Here is an 18418-nt window from a genome sequence, read left to right as displayed (position 1 = left end):
AATTCGACTACATTCCATTATCCTCGTTTTGCTTTTGTTTGTGTTCATCTTATATCCTCCTTTCAGGACACTATCCATTCCGTTCAACTGCTCTTCCAAGTCCTTTCACATTCATATGATTCCAAAGTACGCCGTTGCCTCGCCTGTAACTCCGAGTTCAGTAATAGGTCTTCCTCCTGTGCCCTACAGGCTCGGATTGTGTCTTCTTCGGCTGCGACCGTGTAACCGAGAACAACGGACTGCTGGCTAGAGGTGCTGTACCGCCGATGGCTCGTTTGTGCTCTCTCGGCCTGAGCTGATATTACAAGGAACACGCAGGCGGCCGGTCTCAAAAAAACCGCGCGCTGCCGGCTTCAAAGCGCAGTAAAGGTCAACCGCCGGAAGCGGGCGGCGTCGCGCGCGCCCTACACACCTGCCGCCGGCGATGCACGCATGTGAGGCCACACGTGAAGCTGGACTAACACGGCCCTCCGGTACCTGCGGCTCCCTCTGTGTCTGTGTGCGGACGTGCGTGTTCGTGAGGCTCTGGCGGAAAGCTCTAAAACTGAACTGTGCAGACTGCTGCGTGTCTCGGTATTTACCCTGCGCTGACACGAACGTCACCGAAATATGCGAAGCGTTGAAGTAAACAGACGGTCGTATTTGTCCAGTCAGTCGTTTCTGCGCTTCTGATTATACGTAGCTTATACGCTCACTGGAAAAAAAATGTCACTTCTACCCAGGCTGGCAGTACGTTATGGAGAATACTGATGGCCTGTACGGAGCTACATTTCAGTGCCCCATATTATTACGTATTTTATTTTATTTACTTATTTGATCTGATTAGCGCCTTCAGGCCCTCTCTTATGGTACATAGGGCCAGGGTTTCTCACACACAGTATTTTTTTTACTTCGTATTTACCTAAGAAAACACAATAATTTTAATGTGGCAGGTAGTAATGAAACAGCATTAATACACCTAGAAATGAAATGATAATTAAATAGACACCCTAGCTGCAAACAGGCTTTGATATACTTGATTGGGGACATGTTGAAAATGTGTGCCCCGACCGGGAGCCCCGACCGGGACTCGAACCCGGGATCTCCTGCTTACATGGCAGACGCTCTATCCATCTGAGCCACCGCGGGCACAGAGGATAGTGCGTCTGCAGCGACTTATCCGTTGCACGTTCCCCGTGAGATCCACATTCCCAACATGTCCACAACACTACATTCGTAGTGCGCCTAATAGATGTTTGCCCATCATACTCATTACTCGTGGCAGATTAATCTACCAAGTCCCGTACGAGTTCGGGCATAGCGTGTGCGTTCGCACAAGAAGGTCAAAGGCCGGGAACCCATATTTCATTTCGAGCAAAGCTGCATGGTCAATCGACGGTAACTGTTCTTTCGGGAACAGATACTACCGTCATATATAGTTACACCTAGAAATACTGTACTTTGGATGTGTGTAGAGAGAATGTGAATAAATAGTGTGGGAGACTGTTCTACATGGAGGATTTCTAGGAACACATGTTTCCTGATCCGTGTTTCGGTCGAGTGACTGATTTTAGAATCACATGTAAGACAGGCGCACTAGAAACCACCATTCAAAATGCGTTAATCCTTTAAGGTCGAAAAAACAGTGAGCATCGACTTGGGATAGAGCCTGATATGCTTTTTTGGGGAATGGGATTTTTTGGCAGTTCAATGTGACTGAACGTTTGCCTCGGCAGCCATTAAAGTTTTAGCTCTCCTTTATGGTTCTCTGCAATAATTTTTCATTGTCATTGGCTCGTTGAGTTTCTGACAAACAACCATTCCATTTTATTTCCGTTCTCTCATAAACAGCATAATGCTTTGTTATTACTAACACTCTTGGAACTATGTGAAAACGTTACGTGCTGTATTCATGCCAATTCATGTGTAACAATCGGTCTGTTCTTTTATACGGATAACAGACTAAAATAAAATAGCAAATAAAATAAAAAAATAAATAAAATGGAAAACGTTATTTAGTCATCGAAAATGAAACAGATTTTGCTGTAACTCGTCACCTGTTCAACTTTTCAATTAAAATTTCATGGAATGGCCCAGTTGAGACGTTTTCTGCAATTTCTCTGTCATCAGTCACCTGGCGGTTTGCGCACGACACATTTTTGATTTTCTAAACGTGTTTCGGATCAGCTGCAGGCCGTGCTGGTCGAGCAACGTCTTCAGTTCACTGATGAATACTTCTAAATCGTGGAAACCGTTTGTAATATTGTGTACAGCCCACAGCATCATCTCCATAAGCTTCCTTCAAAAGTTGAAAAGTTTCTGTAAAAGTTTTGCCCAGTTTCACGCAAAATTTTAAGTTGCATTGTTGCTCTACAATATCGCATATTTCAAAAATCGCCACTTAACAACTAAACACATTGCACTAGAATAACAATATCACTAAAATTAAACGAAGCAGCTGTGCTTCGAAAAGAACGGATGTGGGACAGTCGGTTTGTATTTAAATGATTTCAATTTTACTTTTAATTTCCAGTTTACTCCAGTTTACAAGACCGCATCTCAGCCAGCTGAAACTGAAATAAAATATTATAACTCTAAATATGTAATCCAAATAAGCTAGGAACTACGCCGATAAATGAAAATCTATTTTAGATTAACAATTAATGTTAATGTTTTGGAAATCAATAATAGTTTTCCTGTCATAATCAGCATTCGATACAAAATGGTTCAAATGGCTCTGAGCATTATGGGACTAAACATCGAAGGTCACCAGTCCCCTAGAACTTAGAACTACTTAAACCTAACTAACCTAAGGACATCACACACGTCCATGCCCGAGGCAGGATTCGAACCTGCGACCGTAGCGGTCGCGCGGTTCCAAACTGAAGCGCCTAGAACCGCTCGACCACAGCGGCCAGCCATTCGATACATTTCAGAGACGATGTCTACCCGACGTTCCAAGTATTACTAATTATCGCTCAGTCTGTTAATTAAGCTCAGTTCATTGCTCGCCATAAAAGTGGTAAATAAACTGCGCCACTTGCCACGCAGTTTTCTACAACACTACAGGTGGCACAAAAAATGAAATATCTCAACTTAAGCACAGGGTTTCTAATACGGCAATAATCCATGCATGATCACTTTTACACATTTGCACAAAATGTGCGCGATAACTAATTCAACCAAAAAACTCTCAAATCAGTCGTTTTTAGTGCCTTCCGAGGCGTAGCGAATGCGAACGTGGGCAGAATTACGAAACATTGTCGGGCGACTGACGACGAATGACCTCCTCTATACCACTACAGTGGTCCTTTCCCTGTTAAGATATCAAGCTTTACACGAGGAAATGACGTCCATGGTACTAGAGGGCAAAGTATAGGGTAAAAATTATAAAGGAAGAAAGAAACTGGAATACTTCCAGCAAATAACCGACGATGACCGAATGGCCTAAACTTCACCACTACAGTTGTGCTTTTCCTTTTGAGGCATCAAGGAATAACATCAGTGAATAAATTCCATGGTACTAGAGAGAGCTGTAGAGCGTAAAAAAATAACATTGTGATATTGTCGTAAACAGTTGCGATAGTTGATCTCGACTGAAAATATAAAAGGAAACCGTTGGATTGTACTAATTAACGGAAGTCAATGGCGTCAGACAAAGACAATTTGGAGTATAAGAGTGGGTTAACATGCAGTCAGTCGACGTTTGTAGCAGATTTGAGGCGGTTATAACACCGTCATTTTTAACATCACTGTTTGAAAAAGAGCGTTCCCGTGATGTGTACCTCCATGTGTTTCTGATGCAAACCTAATTGTGGAGACGGAAAAAGTTATATTATTATTATTATTATAACGATTGTTCCCCTTTAGGAGAGCGATTGAACTTGAATTCATAATTTCATCTTCGGATGTTTTTTTTCTTTGCTTCCCAAAACCTCCTCATCCTCTCAGAATGCTCCTTCTTCCGTTCCTCTGTCCATTTTTTACCAGGCTGACGCGATGTTCTTTCCCCAAACTTCACACTTGTGATTTTATGCCGGCACTCGGTGCGATCTTCGAGATTTTTTATGTTGATCTGGTGTAGATCCCTCTGGACTTCTTTCAGCCATTCCGTGTCACATTTACTCCTTGTTATAATATTGAATAATTTCTTTGCTGTTCTGGAGTCTTCCATCCTGTAGATGTGTGTATAAAATTTGGCTCGGCGCTTTCTGATTTCATCTGTTACTATGTTGATCTTTCTATAGAGCTCGTTTTGTGGTCTCTTCAGCCAAATGCCATTTTTGTTGATTGGACCGTAAATCTTCCTGAGAATTTTTCTTTCCTGCTTTTCTATTTCCTTAATTTTAGAATGACCATCAATCACCATTGTTTCAGCTGCATAGATTGCTTCTGGAAGAATCACTGTTGTATAGTGCCTTAATTTTGCGTCTGTCGAAATGCACTTCTTGTTGTAATGCGTCGATGTTAGCTTGTAGGCTTTCTGGAGCTTGGTGATTCTTTGTTCATTGGCAATTCGGTTTAATCCTGAGGACTGTATAGTTTCACCGAGGTATTTAAAATGGCAGACTTGTGCAATTTTACCATATTTTGTTATTAAAGGGGATTTATTTTCTGGCTGCCTTTCCATATATTGGGTTTTTTCATAAGATATCTGTAGCCCGGTTTTTTGTGAAATTTCGTGTAGTTTTTCCACTACGTGAATCGCTTCTGTTCTGTTATTGGTGATAATTGCAATATCGTCAGCGAAAGCAAGGCACTTGACTTTAATTCGGTTCTCTTTCTTGATACCAATTTGGATACCCTTTACGTGAGGTTCCCATTCCCTGATTATCTTTTCTAGAACAATATTGAAAAGGATTGGGGATAGTCCGTCCCCCTGTCGGACTCCAGATTTGATTTCAAAGGGTTCTGATACTTCGCCCATGAATTTCACTTTGGACGTTGTTCCTGTAAATGTCTGTTCTGTGATATTTCGTGTCTTTCGGTCGATCCCAAATTCTTCCATGATTTTAAACAGGTTTACACGGTCCACTGAATCATATGCTTTCCTGAAGTCGATGAATGTAACTACTGTGTTTCTGCATTTCCTCATTTGTAAAATTGTCTTTAAGCACCAGATCTGTTCCGCACATGAGCGTCCTTTTCTGAATCCGGCCTGGTATTCACCAATTAGTGTATCTGCTTGGGATTCTATCCTGTTTAAAAGCGCTTTGGAAAGGATTTTGTAAGCGACTGGGAGCAGGGAAATTCCTCTGTAATTGTTCATGTCTGTCTTGTCGCCCTTTTTGTGTAGCGGGTGAATTAGAGCGCATTTCCAGTCCTCTGGTATCTGCTCCGTTATCCATATGTCTGATATTATACGGTGTAATTTCTGCATAAGTATAGGATCGTTTAGTTTCCAGAACTCAGCAATGATCCCATCTTCTCCTGGTGCTTTGTTATTTTTCAACTGCTTGACTATCTCCATAATTTCTTCAAGATCCGGCGCATGTGAGTCTGGGTGTGTGAATACTGGAGAAGAGAAGACAAGTTTTTCTTGGGGTGGTTCGCAGTTGAGGAGGGAACTGAAATATTGGGCTAAGATTTTGCAGTTATTTTTCGTGTTGGTTTCCAAAGAGCCATCGGGTTTCTTGAGGCACAAGCTAGGCGCTTGGTATCCCTGTAAGTTTTCTCTGAAAGTCTTATAAAAATTTCTTGTATTATTTTTGATGAAATCCTGCTGGATTTCAGAGAGTCTGTTGTTGCCGTATCCCCGTTTTTCTTTTCTAATTAGTTTTGTGGTCTGTTTTTGAGTTTTAAGAAAGTTCTCCCAGTTTTCTTCAGTTTTGTGACTGCAAAATTTTTTCCATGCAGTTATTCGGTTGTCGACTGCCTCATCATAGGTTGCATTCCACCAGCGATGTTTCCTGTTGCGAGGGGGTTGTCCTAATTTGAGGGCTTCCTGAATTTTCTCTGTTAGTTTCTTCCAGTCTGTTGATTTTTCTTGATTAATTTGCATGATGATTTTTTCTTTGTTGAGTTGCAGATATTCCGGATCTGGTTTGGTACTTTTGGGTGGCCTCTTTAGCATTCTGTTGGGTTGGAATTTTGTTTTTATTTGGAGAAGATGATGATCTGATTCAAAGACACCTTTGCGAGTTCTGATGTTTTGAATTTCTTTTATGTTTTCTTTGGAAATTGCGACATGGTCTATTTGGTATTCACCCTGTCTAACACTGGGTGATCTCCATGTGGTTAATTTATGTGCAGGTTTTTGAAACTGGGTACTCATTATTTTAAGTCCAAAGTTTCTGCAGAAGTCGATTAGTTTTTCACCATTCTTGTTGGTACGTTTGTGTTTGGTGTGGGGTCCAGTGGTATCTCTGAATTTTTTTTCCTTCCCTAATTGTGCGTTAAAATCGCCTACTAAGATTTTCACATGGTGCCTAGGTGCTTTATTTGTTGTTTCTTCTAGTGTTTCTCAGAAATTGTCCACTGTTTCAGGGTAGATTTTATTGTGGTGATTTGTGGGGGCGTGCACATTGATCAGAGTGTATGCTTTATTAGCTGATTTTACTGATAACAGGGAGACTCTTTCATTGGGAGACGTGAAGTCAATAACTGAGTCGAGTACGGAAGTGTGTACGGCGAATCCTGTTCCGAAAAGTGGTAGTTTGTCTCTTGCTTTTATGGCAGGTTTGCCCTTGTAGACCCTGTAATTCTCTGTGTTAAAGTGTCCTTCATCTGTGAATCTTGTCTCTTGCAGTGCAGTGATTTTCAGGTTAAATTTTCCCATTGCGTTGGTAAGTTGCTTTAATTTGCCTGTTTTAGTGAGGGTGTTCACATTAATTGTACCAATAAAATTTTTACGTTTCTTTTTGAGAGTGTGACGAGTTTTTGAGTAGCTCCGATTCTTCTCCGCATGGTGTCCCTGATCCCCCAGAATCCGATGATCAGGTGAATCCAGTCTATCGACTGGTGCCTGGGGTAGTGACTCTGTGGTCGTCTTTTCCATCATGCGTTCAAGTTGAATTTTAGTTTTTGTGGTTGTGGTGTCACCGCCAGACACCACACTTGCTAGGTGGTAGCTTTAAATCGGCCGCGGTCCATTAGTACATGTCGGACCCGCGTGTCGCCACTGTCAGTGATCGCAGACCGAGCGCCACCACACGGCAGGTCTCGAGAGACTGACTAGCACTCGCCCCAGTTGTACGGACGACTTAGCTAGCGATGCACACTGACGAAGCCTCGCTCATTTGCAGAGCAGATAGTTAGAATAGCCTTCAGCTAAGTCCATGGCTACGACCTAGCAAGGCGCCATTAACCATTTCAAGATAGTCTCACTTATTATCATGTGTAGGGGTGCAAACGTACCGTGTGATAACTGTTGTGGCGTAACAAGACAGCTACGCCACACTGAAGTAGCCGAAAGGCACGCGTTAATCTCACGTAGGCTAGAGAGAGGTCTGAAACAGGATACGTAATGAATGCTATAAAGAAAAGTACGTAGCTGCTATAATACTTAACTTTAATCCATCATTTGTATACAGCATTCTTGATGTGGCGACACGCGGGTCCGACATGTACTAATGGACCGCGGCCGATTTAAAGCTACCACCTAGCAAGTGTGGTGTCTGGCGGTGACACCACAGTGGTGATCTCTGTTGAGACCACAGGTATACGACTCGATTTTTGAGTTCGAGAAGATTTTGTGCAGCCGCCTCAACTAGAGGAACAGACGCTGGCCACTGGCCGCCAGATGCTGAACGGACACCACTCGGTTTATTGGTTTTTGGTCCGCCCTGGGTATTTCATTTCCCCAGTACCACCTATATCTAGGAAGCTTTCCCCTATCCGCCACCCGGGGAGGCGCCCGATGGGGGTACCAACAACCCCACACTGGGATAAAGGAATATATATTCGTCTCCACAATTATGTATATATATATAGCGCGCCCTCATGACTGAATAGTGTGCACACACTTTCTCCATAATTCACTGAATTTTTAACTTTGGTTTTTCTTTCCAGGAATTATACTTAACATTGCTAACATTTAGTGATTGCATAACTCGATTCAGACAGTTAATTTTTCATACAATACGAATAAATTAAGTCCTCAATAACCAACTGTTACTTTCTTTCTCTGTTGTTTCATCGTGGATACGGGTCAGCAGCTGGTCAGATATTTACCAAAGAATAACCGTCAAACAGTCGTACGTTTTCTGTAGTCTTTGACATCTTGTCGAGTCTTCGAAGTAAACACTCCAGAAACGAATTCACGGAATCCAGATACTGATGACTCCAGTTAAGCAAGTACCGATGTTTCCAGAATGAGATTTTCACTCTGCAGCGGAGTGTGCGCTGATATGAAACTTCCTGGCAGATTAAAACTGTGTGCCCGACCGAGACTCGAACTCGGGACCTTTGCCTTTCGCGGGCAAGTGCTCTACCAACTCAGCTACCATAGCACGACTCACGCCCGGTACTCACAGCTTTACTTCTCCCAGTACCTCGTCTCCTACCTTCCAAACTTTACAGAAGCTCTCCTGCGAACCTTGCAGAACTAGCACTCCTGAAAGAAAGGATATTGTGGAGACATGGCTTAGCCACAGCCTGGGGGATGTTACCAGAATGAGATTTTCACTCTGCAGCGGAGTGTGCGCTCATATGAAACTTCCTGGCAGATTAAAACTGTGTGCCCGACCGAGACTCGAACTCGGGACCTTTGCCTTTCGCGGGCAAGGTCAATTTGATAATATTGTAATAATTTCTTTTTATTTTTTTTACCAGTATCAATGTCAAGTCATACTGCTACTGTTTCAAGTACCGATGTATCTGATTCTCTATACATAGAGTGTGTAGGGGACTGCAGATGGCATTAACTAGATGGCGGAACTGCTCGTATAAACAAAATCACTTGAGAAAACATATGGCTGTTTGGCAGTTTGCATTAGTTTTTTCTCACCTGCACAAAATCTGATTCGAGATACACACTACCCAAAAAATATCATCTTCATTTGCGTGTCCGTATCATCTGAGTCAATTTGATAATATTGTAATAATTTCTTTTTATTTTTTTACCAGTATCAATGTCAAGTCATACTGCTACTGTCCACGTGTTACACACATCAAAAAAAGGTTTGTATCACCTCGGTTCAGAGAGTTGCGGAACCTGTACAGAAAATTGGAATAGAGATCAACATAAACTACATTTCCGCCCTTTCGATTGCTCATGAACACCACACATTTCATGCTGTAACACCATACAGCGAGAGCTTCAGAGGTGGTGGTTCAGATTGCTGTAGACACCGGTATCTCTAATACCCAGTAGCATGTCCTCGTGCATTGATGTATGATTTTATTCGTCGTTGCATACTATCCACAAGTTCATCAAGGCACTGTTTGTCCAAATTATCCCACCCCTCAACGGCGATTCGGCGTAGATATCTCAGAGTGGTTGGTGGGTTATGTCGTCCACAAACAGCCCTTTTCAATCTGTTATCCTGAAGGAAGTCATTCAAGAAGTGGGCGATGGGGGCGCGAATTGTCGTCTATGAAGACGAATGCCTCGCCAATATGCTGTCGATATGGTTTCACTATCGGTCGGTTTGTGAATCGTTGACCGGCCGTTCTCTGCTGCATTTTGCTGGTTGGAAGGCAAAAAGTTTACTGACAAATTTCACAAAATGAAAAGGGGGACGAAATCTCTCCCACTGGAAGTTCATGTTGTTTTATTTAAATGTTTACAAAATCAGGTAAAACGAACAGTGAGGTTGTCAGTATAAGCACATTACTGTAGTCAATATGATGGTGGACTGCCCAGGGCCTGTAATGATACAGGGCCCGTTTAGGTCAGGCATATTGTATACAGTAGTGAAAGAGAGAGCACCACTAAATTCTACAATCCGTATGCATTGCATACGCACAGAAATTACTGTTACAGTGTACTTATGGGGCCCAATGATTGAATTGCGTATTTTCCGGTGAGAAAAATGGTTCAAATGGCTCTGAGCACTATGGGACTTAACTGCCGTGGTCATCAGTCCCCTGGAACTTAGAACTTCTTAAACCTAACTAACGTAAGGACATCACACACATCCATGCCCGAGGCAGGATTCGAACCTGCGACCGTAGCGTTCACGCGGGTCCAGCCTGTAGCGCCTAGAACCTCACGGCCACTCCGGCCGGCCCGGTGAGAAGGAGCACTGACAAACAGTCTTCGCTACATTAGGTTACTTACACTGGTGTCACTCTGAGCTAGAATTTATGGTCAGCGACTATGCGTCAGGTAAATGAGTCGGATGAGGTTTTTGCAACTGTGAAATACTTTCTACATTATAGAAGCGAATATTAAATTTGAACTAATATTGCGAAAATTTCTAACTTGGATATCTTAGAATGAAAATCTTTATGTTTATTGCAAAGGCAGCGACGTATATCGGAAGGCAGTAAGATGCCTTGGCTTTTGGTTTGGCAGTATTCGACAGCCATTTCTAGGCGCAAATAAATGAAGAAAGACAGCGCGTTTTTGTTATCAAGTAACGTCTTCATCAATTATTTTAGTTTTAATGTAATCTACGAGTAATTGCTGATGTTTGATATTAACATGAAAAGGATTCCGTAGACAGAGAAAGAGCCTCTTCTTGGGCAACTACTTCTATAATAACCAAAAGGCATTAAATGATCTTCAAGCACATGTGTTCCAGCAGCGGTATGAAGAAAATGATATTAATAATGATGGTAATAATCGAATAATCCGGTAACTTCACACTTCACAGTTGATTTTTTCGAACTAAGAAATTTGCTGAATTAGTAAAAATTTCAAAATGGTTTCACATCGAGTCTATGATGCCTAGAAGAGTCTTTACATCCTGCTGACATGAGTATAGCATAATCTCCACGTCAGAAGCTCGCTTCTACTTAACCATTTAATAGACTCGCACTTTTTCCACAATGACTAATTTTGTAAGCTAAGCACCTCATCCATTACAGCACACTCCTGGGGCTGGAAAATGTGGCCACAATGGTATGGTGGCACGAATTATCACAGGTGCAATGCGTGGATTTGGACATTTACTTTTAAGAGGCACAAACAGATTTACTTTACCTCTGGTAACCTTAAAAGAAAGACGGCGTAATCTAGAATCCGCATTAAACATCATGTTCCTTCATTACCAACTGGGTAGAGCCGGTTTACGTTGAGAAACGACATAGGCGGAAGTCATGGTAAACAGAAATACTGTCGCCAGTAAACTTACTTACATTAGTAAATTTTATTTTATTTAATGAACCGATAGCCATTTAAAGGAGCAGGGCTCTTATTTTACTTGTACTTGATTGAACTAGAGACGTTGAAAAATTTGGTGCTGGACTGTGATTCGAATTCGTATCTCCTCTTTCGAGGATCTGAATCTCTCGCAACAGTAAAGTTCAATCATTTCGTTCCTGTTCCCAAGACGGCAATCTCCTCTAGGTCTCCTCCGAAGGTAAGTGTGTGTGAAATCTTATGGGACTTAACTGCTAAGGTCATCAGTCCCAAAGCTTACACACTATTTAAGCTAAATTAGCCCAAGGACAAACACATACACCCATGCCCGAGGAAGGACTCGAACCTCCAAAGGTAGGTATGTGGGTCCGAATACTGACCCAATACAAAAATATTATATAATTTCATTTCAAGCCCTATCACATGCACACCGGCCTGCTAGTGAAAATTAACGTGCATTTTTAATGTCTGCTAATGTGCTGCCAACAATCGCAATAGGTGTCATTATTTCTGGTCAAACACGCACACTTCTTACTATTAGTGAGTAAGCAATTGATACTTAAGCTATATTCGTGGATCATAAAGAAGGACGGTAGGTGTGCGCTTCGATTGCCGCTCGGGCACAAAAACTTTTATCCTTATTTTAGATTCAAACACCTAGCACCTGTTAAAAAAAACCGATACATAACATTTGATTTGACTTAGTTAACAATCCATTTAAGTGTCACATCATGCGCTTCATCTTTAAATCCATGCACACTTTGTTACTTCTGATTGGAGGTATATCAGACATCTTTCGTGGTTAGCTAACAGGGACGAATGGGTCTTGATAGGAGTCACGGTTTATTACAAAACCAGTCGTCTTTTATTTTCAAGTTTAGATTTGGTTACTGATATTGGCGAAAATTTCGGTAATTCATGACTCTTCATGGCTAGTCAGCAATATGATTAGATTAGATTAGATTAGATTAGATTAGATTAATACTTGTTCCATAGATCATGAATACGACATTTCGTAATGACGTGGAACGTGCCATTTTAATGAAAGATTTTTTTACATACCATGATTCAATTTTGTTACAACAATTTGTTACTCTCTCTCTCTCTCTCATTCTTTTTTATTTTTATCTCACTCTCTCTCTCTCTCTCTCTCTCTTTCTCTCTTTCTCTCTCTCTCTCTCTCTCTCTCTCTCTCCCACACACACACAGAGACACACACACACATGCACACACACACACACACATACACATTCTTTTATTTATTTATTTATTGTGCTCGACTATTGGTAAGGCACGAAAATGTCCTTGATTGAGTTTCTTAATTTTGAGTACACTTACGAAAGAAATATAAAAACAACTGTGAGAGTTACTGATTTATGATGCTTAGTTTGCAGTCAGTTCTGAGTATTATTAGCAACTACGCTCCAGTCCCTAAACCTAGTTACAGAAATGCGAATCGGACGCATTACATATTCCAGGCCATAGCAGCCGCATCTCTGAGACGCCAGCTATGCTCATTTCCTAGCCTGCTGTAGGATCACATCGGTTCCTCCTGCTGGTACTGTAACTGAGATTTGGCAACAAGGCAAGGTATGCTTGGCAACTCTGTGATCGACGAGTTACTTCCTGGTGTGCACGGAATTAAGCCTCAAAGTTAAAAAAAAAAAATGTTCAAATGTGTGTGAAATCTTATGGGACTTAACTGCTAAGCTTACACACTACTTAACCGAAATTATCCTAAGGAGGAACACACACACCCATGCCCGAGAGAGGACTCGAACCTCCGCCGGGACCAGCCGCACAGTCCATGACTGCAGCGCCCTAGACCGCTGGGATAATCCCGCGCGTTCCTCGAAGTTCACTTCGTTTTTCCTGTCATTTCCATTGAATTATCTGAGTTATTATCGATTGAGGTGTAACAAAAGATTGTAAATTTTCGGTTTTCAGCCTAGGAAGGTCGTTGAACGCGAAAATAGCAACTAATCTCGTCCTTTAAATAGCGGTTTACGAATTCTAGCCACTAATGGCCTCGTAATAGGAATCGCAGACACATACTTCTTCGCTAGCTCTGTGGTGACGTGCTGAGCGGTAAAAAAAGCGTCTGTTTTAGTTCGCGGTTCCAGTCTAGCTGACTGTGACGGTTTTATCCCTTCTGTGAAAGAGCTACAAGCAGTCAGATCAAACATCGATAAGGAAATCGCAAGAAAATACTTTCAGCTCATAGGGCAATGGTGAAAAACTTACAATGCTGCACAATAGGTCATGCCTGTTTCCGCTGCTGACAAGCAAATTTTGAGTTTCTGGGAATACATAACTTCACTTTGAAATGCGCATTTGCAACCCTCTTCAGTATGACACAGCATACCAATTAAACACACACCCAATCGAAATCTAAGTGAGCAGTACTTTACTAATTCATGCGGATAGAGGCACGCTTGTGTACAGATACAAAACATGAGAGAGAAATTAATCATCAACGATATATTCGAATTCTCTGATGTTATCTATAACAGTCTGACAATGCACATACAGTTTATTGATTACATGCATGTAGAAAACTTCTTCTGAGTTAAAACTGTCAAACAAGGTTTGAAGAAGAATAAAATGCCACTACCAGACGACAGCTAATGTAGAAAATACTTTCCTCACATATTTTGGCACGATGCGCTCTCCCCATACATAATACAAAAGTTTCGAGATGCATCTGCTGCCTGGCCGTCTATTAAACCCGAAAAGAACAAAATATCGCAGAAGTGTGCCCTTTTTCCACATGCGACTATGCGACTATTTTGGGTTGAGAAGTGAAGGGAATTATGTTCAAAGTTCATTTAAATTGATAACTTCAGCAGACAGCAGAATTGCGTTTTAAAAAATGTAGCTAGAACGTACTCGAACTATCGACGTCTTACCTAGAGCACGCGATGCTTACCGTTCCACTACTAGGTAACATGTAGCTACAGCAGCTCCAGCAGTCAACAACAGTTCCGCCAGAACTTCCGCATTATACAGTGCTGAGAGATAATACATATGGCTGGATCTAGACATCTGAGAGGCGGACAGTTACAGCTTTTCTTTTGCACTGAATGACGTTTTCAACAAACAGATAGCGCAATAGAGTAGCTCAAGTGGAAAGGAACACTTCCTATTGAAATTTCTGCATCCTACGCTGTTGACATTTCTGTGTAGTTGGCAGTTACGTGACTTTATTTTGGTGATTACAAAGTAGAGTCGAATGAATGCACTGGGTAGCTGAGGCAGCTACTTCATGGCGATTCAGTCAACGAAGTAACTGAATGTACTAAACATGTTGCAAACCACTACAGGGGGCCTGTGTGTAAGAATTCTCAGCGAGTGTGGCGCAACGGTGGTATGATAGAAAAATGAGTGAGAGAGAAGAGGATTTTGTGGTCCGTTGGATCGATGATAGGTTCATATACTTATGGCCTGGGTTCGATTCCTACTTCTGCTGATGATTTTTGATAGGGAGAGACAGATTCTATTCTCTTCTGCCTATGCCGAGTGAAGAAGGTATAATGGCATTGTGGTCTGAAATTCACATTAAACTTGATATTCCTTCTCTACCAAGTAAACGTTAGGTTGAACCACAATTAAGTCAGGAGTGGCGACATTTAGAAACTATCACCAGTAACCTTTCTTATACTACTTATTTATTTCTAGTGAAGAAACAAACGCTGTGTAGGGTCACAGGACACTTATTCCATCTTTCATTTGAGCTTCTGTATGTCGATAAAATTGGTTCTGAACTGGGAATGCAACTCGGACCGCCCTTAACATGGAATTTGACCCCTTCGTGATAATACAGCTCGACTACAATTTGTTGTTTGTTCAAAACTGCAGATTACTCAACATTTCCACATATTGTGCGTGAATGGGTTCGAATCCTGGCCCAGCACTAAAGTTTTGATTTTGTATTGTCAAGCTCTAGCATGAGAACACCTATCTGCTGGTGGACAATAATTTTGATTTTTAATGTATTTTCATTTGTTGTCAACACTAACGATATCTGACATTTTTGACTACCAGTGAGACACAGAACTATTTGAGAGATCACTGTAAGTGCCCGCATCTCGTGGTCGTGCGGTAGCGTTCCTGCTTCCCACGCACAGGTTCCCGGGTTCGATTCCCGGCGGGGTCAGGGATTTTCTCTGCCTCGTGATGGCTGGGTGTTGTGTGCTGTCCTTAGGTTAGTTAGGTTTAAGTAGTTCTAAGTTCTAGGGGACTGATGACCATAGCTGTTAAGTCCCATAGTGCTCAGAGCCATTTGAAATCACTGTAAGTTCCAGGATATTATTCCGAGCTGCTGGATGAGAAAAGTTTGGTAGCTGACGTCTCTTTGTGTGTAGTCAACAACGATATGTGTGGGGTTCGATTCCCAGTCAGTAGTGAACTCTTCGTTGTATTATTTCTAGTTCAAACATGCTCACATGTCGCTTCTGGTGTAATAAACGCATATCTAACTTTCGTTTTCTCTAGAATATAACAGCGATAGGTGCCGGGTTGGAGTCCAGGGAAGGAAAAAATTAATGTTTCGTCTCGTCATTTCAGTTAAAACATGTAGCTACTGCCGAGAAAATACGATATGTCACAGTTGATTGTGCTTCGACATCTATCCGATTAGGTTCTGGGTTCGAATCCCTGTCCAACATAAAGCTTTACCTCACGGCATTTCAAGTAAGTTACTTGTGAAGAAGCAATAGTTGACATCTCTCATAGCTCATTAACAGGAATGCTGGGTAGGAATTCGCGTCCGTTAAATATGTTTACGTTATGTAATTTAAAGTTGATATTTGTAACTAATAGCGTCAAAAATCGAGGTATATGACTCTCTGTATGCCTAGTGAGGAATGACTGTTAGTTTCCGTCAGTCACGAAATCTTTGCTTAGTCGGCATGACCTGGGTTTGAATACATATGCAGAACGAGACGGTTCGTCGTGTCATTTGAAGTTAATACATATTCTCAACTAGCTGCTCATGAATAACTTAAATTTTTATTGTCGTGTTGTGTTAAATAATAAGCACGGTATGTTACTTTGAAGAGGAAATCACGAATACGACGAACTTACTATGTGCATTACCTACCTGACGTAATAATGAGAGAGGTAACATTTCATATATGTCATTTATTATAATAAATGTGAGCTTACAAGCCTTAAGGACAGTCTTATCTGTGATAAAGTGTTCCCTGATATTTGTAGTATCGTGGTATTACTTTACATCCTGAGTTATTGCGATACAGAGCAGTGTTTTCTAGTGGTGACTTGTTGGAACCATTTTCAATAGTCAAACGACTGTACTAAGCCGGGCGGAGTGGCCAAGCGGTTCTAGGCGCTACAGTCTGGAACCGCGCGACCCCTACGGTCGCAGGTTCGAATCCTGCCTCGGGCATGGATGTGTGTGATGTCCTTAGGTTAGATAGGTTTAAGTAGTTCTAAGTTCTAGGGGAATGATGACCTCAGCAGTTAAGTCCCATAGTATTCAGAGCCATTTTTTTTTGACTGTACCAAGGAGCGATTAGAGAACCTGCTAGACAACTGCATTATGCGGGTTGCATGCGGATAAGGCGAAATGCAATGCAGGTCGTTCGGATACTTGTGAGCATGACTGTACATTGTGTGTAATGGAAAAATAACAAACACGTAGGAGACCATGGGTACAGGGCGTCGTGTTTCAGCAGTTGTATGGTAGCATGCTGGGCGTGTGGATGTTTCCTCTAATAGTGATAACTATATTGATTGTTTTCATTTATACGCCATGAGTGTGTTTCATTTTGTATGTTCCATTGTAAAGAACGTGATCTCATTATCAGTCTGCGAGTGCGAAATATTTTATTTATATCATTTTATCGAAAAATATCTTGTTAGCCGGCTGCTGTGGTCGAGCGGTTCTAGGCGCTTCAGTCCAGAACCACGCGGCTGCTATGGTAGCAGGTTCGAATCCTGCCTCGGGCATGGATGTGTGTGATATCCTTAGGTTGGTTAGGTAGTTAGTTAGGTAGTTCTAACTCTAGGGGATTGATGACCTCAGATGTTAAGTCCCATAGAGCTTAGAGTCATTTGAACCATTTTTTATCTTGTTATTTTACTCTCTGAGAGAGGTCTGATTGTACGTCTAGTGTACAGGGAACTATATTAAGAAACCTGCTCAGAGAGGCCTGTAGACTGCTGATAGTTGCTTTGCTTCAGCACCTAGTTGGTGATAAGACTGGTTTATATTTTGTTGAGTAGTAATCTAAGTAAAAATTTCATCCGAACATGCCGGGAAGGCCCAGTGGTACCGACCGACCGCCGTCTCACCGTCAGACTATAGGCGTCGCTGGATGTGAAGGGGCATATTTTCATCACACAGTTCTCCTGGCCATTGTCAGTTTTCGTGGCTGGACCTCTACTTCTCTATCAAGTAGCTCTTCAATTGGCGTCACACAAGGGCTGGATGCACCCAAATTGCCTACTAATTATATCAGAGAGTTGTCATCTAGCTGGCTGTTTTTTCATTAACTGTGTTTTCATATTGCTGCCCGTGGTCAGTGGCCATATGTTAACAATAATTGCCCAACGCTGTCTTTCGGAGCAAGTCTGAATTTTGTTTTCATTCTGCTAAAGAATTGTCCTGTTGATCTCTACCTCCAATAACTGAAATGGACTGTCAATTTTGCAATCATTTCTCTATTTGACTGATGTTTCTTAGAATTAGAAATGTAATTTTAATCTGCGTGGAATGTACACTTAAATGTTAACGTGACAAGACGAATGAACGCACAGTGGAACATGACGTACAACCAAATGCGAGTTCAACAGCAATGGGTACAGTACTGCTAAATATTCAAAATGTTTGTCAACCTAAGTCTGAGTTCATCCACAAACGGAGGCGTATATATATAATATTGAAGCTAGACTGTGTGTCCTTGTCTTCCTTGAGTGGGCACTGGAAGGCGTTTACACACACGTATTATGTTTCTCATAATTAGAAATGTAATTTTAATCTGCGTGGAATGTACACTAAAATGTTAACGTGACAAGACTAAAGAACGGACAAAGGAGAATGACGTACAACCAAAAAGGTTTTTAAAGATCTGAGGATGACAGTCTACCTGTCGAAAGCGGGCACTAAAAAAATAAATTTAAAAAAAATCAAGTGAACGCTATCTTGGCTACAAAAAACTTCTTTTAATA

At 41.6% G+C, this 18418-nt stretch overlaps 1 protein-coding gene and 1 non-coding gene across 2 annotated transcripts in view; one reads left to right on the top strand and one right to left on the bottom strand.

Annotated features, from left to right (window-relative positions):
* LOC126258469 (Down syndrome cell adhesion molecule-like protein Dscam2) overlaps nucleotides 1-18418 on the top strand; it is a 687321-nt gene that overhangs the window by 293213 nt on the left and 375690 nt on the right. The window lies entirely within an intron of this gene.
* Trnat-ugu (transfer RNA threonine (anticodon UGU)) lies at nucleotides 1055-1129 on the bottom strand. The gene has a single exon. It is a non-coding gene; the product is annotated as a tRNA-Thr (tRNA).

The sequence above is a fragment of the Schistocerca nitens genome, chromosome 1, assembly GCF_023898315.1.
Source record: "Schistocerca nitens isolate TAMUIC-IGC-003100 chromosome 1, iqSchNite1.1, whole genome shotgun sequence".
Classification (NCBI taxonomy): domain Eukaryota; kingdom Metazoa; phylum Arthropoda; class Insecta; order Orthoptera; family Acrididae; genus Schistocerca; species Schistocerca nitens.
This window is presented reverse-complemented; position numbering and strand designations above follow the sequence as displayed.